This window comes from Triticum urartu, chromosome 6A, assembly GCF_056163025.1.
Source record: "Triticum urartu cultivar PI428250 chromosome 6A, HENAU_Tu73, whole genome shotgun sequence".
NCBI classification, from domain to species: domain Eukaryota; kingdom Viridiplantae; phylum Streptophyta; class Magnoliopsida; order Poales; family Poaceae; genus Triticum; species Triticum urartu.
The window spans coordinates 80,879,171-80,882,090 of NC_141878.1; the positions used below are offsets into that span (position 1 = coordinate 80,879,171).

General features: G+C 48.7%; 1 pseudogene; it reads left to right on the top strand.

The window, feature by feature from the left end:
- Positions 1 to 428: 428 nt before the first annotated feature.
- LOC147964074 (uncharacterized) lies at positions 429 to 2,640 on the top strand (annotated as a pseudogene).
- Positions 2,641 to 2,920: the final 280 nt, after the last annotated feature.

Sequence of the window (2,920 nt, forward strand, 5' to 3'; positions counted from 1 at the left end):
GAGAAAGTTAAAGAAAAAATGCACTGTTCACAGTCGATTTTGTGGTGCGAGCTCCTCGAATGTCATTTTCCCATGAATATTTGCATGTACCTGTCCACTCAAGCATCTTGCACGCAAAAAATCAGATTTGTTTTTTTAAAAAATTACTATTTATTTTTGATTTTACTGTGCACTGGGTTGAGCCTGGGCTCCAAATTGAATTATCGGCACAAATGGTGTTTACTTTCCGTAAATTGTTTTTTTTGTCCACAAATTCATTTAGCTTACGTTCTTCCAAATAAGCCGTCATACATTGAAATGGTATCCACACCATTCAAACCTTTTCCCATCTCCTTTGCTTTCCCGGCCTGCTCACTTCGCGCAACACCTTCCGCTAACCCTAATCCCCTTCGTCTCCACCTCCCACGGCGGGCGATCGGCCGCCGACCATGGCCCTAACGGCGCCGCACCTCGTGGACGAGATCCTAGAAGAGATCTTCCTCCGCATGCCCACCCCGGCCGCGCTCGCCCGCGCCCCCACCTCCTGCGTCTCCTTCCGCCGCATCATCACCGAACGCTCCTTCCTCCAGTGGCGGAGACAAGGGGGGGCGAGCAGGGGCCTGGCCCCCCTATCGATCGAGCAAACATCGAGTAGGCCGTAGATAATTAGCGATATGATTCAAGTACAGAAGTAATTGGCCCCCCCTAACTCAACGTGATTTATGAAGAAAGGAAAAAGGGCCAATGTAAAAGCCCACTAGCAATCGTTTACAAGCCCATGACAAGGCCATATTTGTTGATCGGCCTTCGTTAAAAGTCTCCTGGGGGCTGGGCATTATTCCCGATGATGATTAGCGCGTGTGTTGATTAGCGCTACGTTGTTGCCGTCCTGCGCCCTCGCCGCCGCCCGCCTTGGCTCTCCCTTCTCATGATCTGATTCGTAAAGTCAAGCTAATTCACTCGCCAATTATTTGTCCTGCAGCCAATGATCTAGCCAGCACTGTCTACTTCTCTGAATTCTCATCTTGTATCATTAATTTGTTATACATCAGATGTGTGATTTGTGATGCGTCGCGCTTGGGCACAGACAATCGTTCGAAATCATGCACCTTCCAACCACGACCAGCCGGTCTACCTCGACCTAGCAGTAGAGGGAACGAGTACAGGTTGGGTTTGATTCTCTATGTATGTATTCATGTAATATTGACTTTTTTTTCAATACAACAACAAAGTTACATAATAGAACCAGTGATGATTTTCCACTCAAACCTATTATTCGGTTATACAGTGATTTTTCTTATTTGTACATATGACATGTAGCATTTCATGCCATATTTCGGAGTAGTTTGATTATCAACTTTGTCTAGTCTGCTTCAGCCACAAAAGGTTGTGTGTGTCTATGCAAAGTTAAAATGAATGATACTAGTCCCTTCGGGGACATCCGAGAAAGATGAATGATACTCGGATGTAAAACTATTAGGTAGTTTGTGAGGCAAAAAAAACTGGCTTTATCGTCGGTCTGCCCCCCCCCCCCCCCCCCCCCCCTATGTCTAAATCCTGGCTCCGCCCCTGCCTTCCTCCGCCGTGTCCGCAAACGCCGCTCGCCGCCGCTCCTTGGGTTCGTGGATGACGTACGTGGCTTCCACCCCGCCCAAGCGCCTCACCCCTCCGCCCCGCTCGCCCGCGCCCTCGCCGATGCCGCAGATTTCTCCTACTCCTTCGTCCCCGTCCCCAGTAATGGTTGGCGGCTCACCCCCTGGCATCCCCGCGACGTCCGCGAGGGCCGCGTCCTCCTCGCGTGCTTCTCCCTAGCTAAAACCAATGCAATCTACCTTTCGGTGTGCGACCCCTTGTCACGGACATACATGCTGCTGCCACCCATACCTGAGGAAAGCACCGTCCAGCAAGAGAGCCTCGTTGAATTCGGGACAATGCTCGCTCCCACCGGGAGGATGAGGATGAGACCTTGTTCAAGGTGATCTGCGCAAAGCGCTACAAAAGCAAGCTCGTCGCCTTTGTCTTCTCTTGCATCACCGGACAATGGTGTGTGGCTGCTTCTCCCAGCTGGAGCACAGCACTTTGGGCACAGTTGAGCCGGCTTGGAATGGATTGTCCCGTTTCAACTATTTGCATGGCTGCTTCTACTGGAAAAATCTTTGGAGGGACAACCTGCTCGTGCTGGACACACGCATAATGGAGTTTTCCACTGTCAACATCCTCACCGGCTATCATTTGCAGCTTATAAATAAGCCTGGCGAGAACGTATGTAGCCCTACCATTGTTGATGGTACAGCAGGAGCCCTTGAGATGCTCACTCCCGTCCGTGATAACGTTCATGCCTTGTTTTATCTCTGTCATACCACTCAACAAAACAGCGGCGAATCTTCCAACGAGTGGCAGCTGAAAAATGTTATAGCCTTGCCTCGCCGATATCTCTATTCCATTGTGGGCGCAACCGAGGGATTCTTATTCCTTCAAGGTGATGAAGTAGCTCAGGATAACGCATATCGGAAGTCGCCCAAGGATACTGTTGTTTTTCTCTCTCTGGATGCCAAGACTTCAGAACTTAAGAAGGTCTCTAGGTTAGCAAACTTTGATCGTCCCAATCGAATTCACTCCTACTTTGGCTTCCCACCATCGTTGTTGAAACCAAGTCTATGAACTACAAAGCGGTAAGCCTACTGTCATAGTAGTGCTATACTGTTGGTGTCTCTCTCATGTAAAGTCGTAAATGACAAGCTTATCCCTTCTGTTTTTATGAATTATGGTGCTTTGATGTCCCAATTTGCAATGTGAAAAGTTAACGGTTCATGCTACAGGGAGAACTTGTCAAATCAGGAAAGGTTGCATGGTTTGTTTCTGTATTGATCAGCATTGCCTGCCATGTGCCTGCACAATAAAAGATCGAACAATTTCAGGAAATGCATTTTATCCATCTACT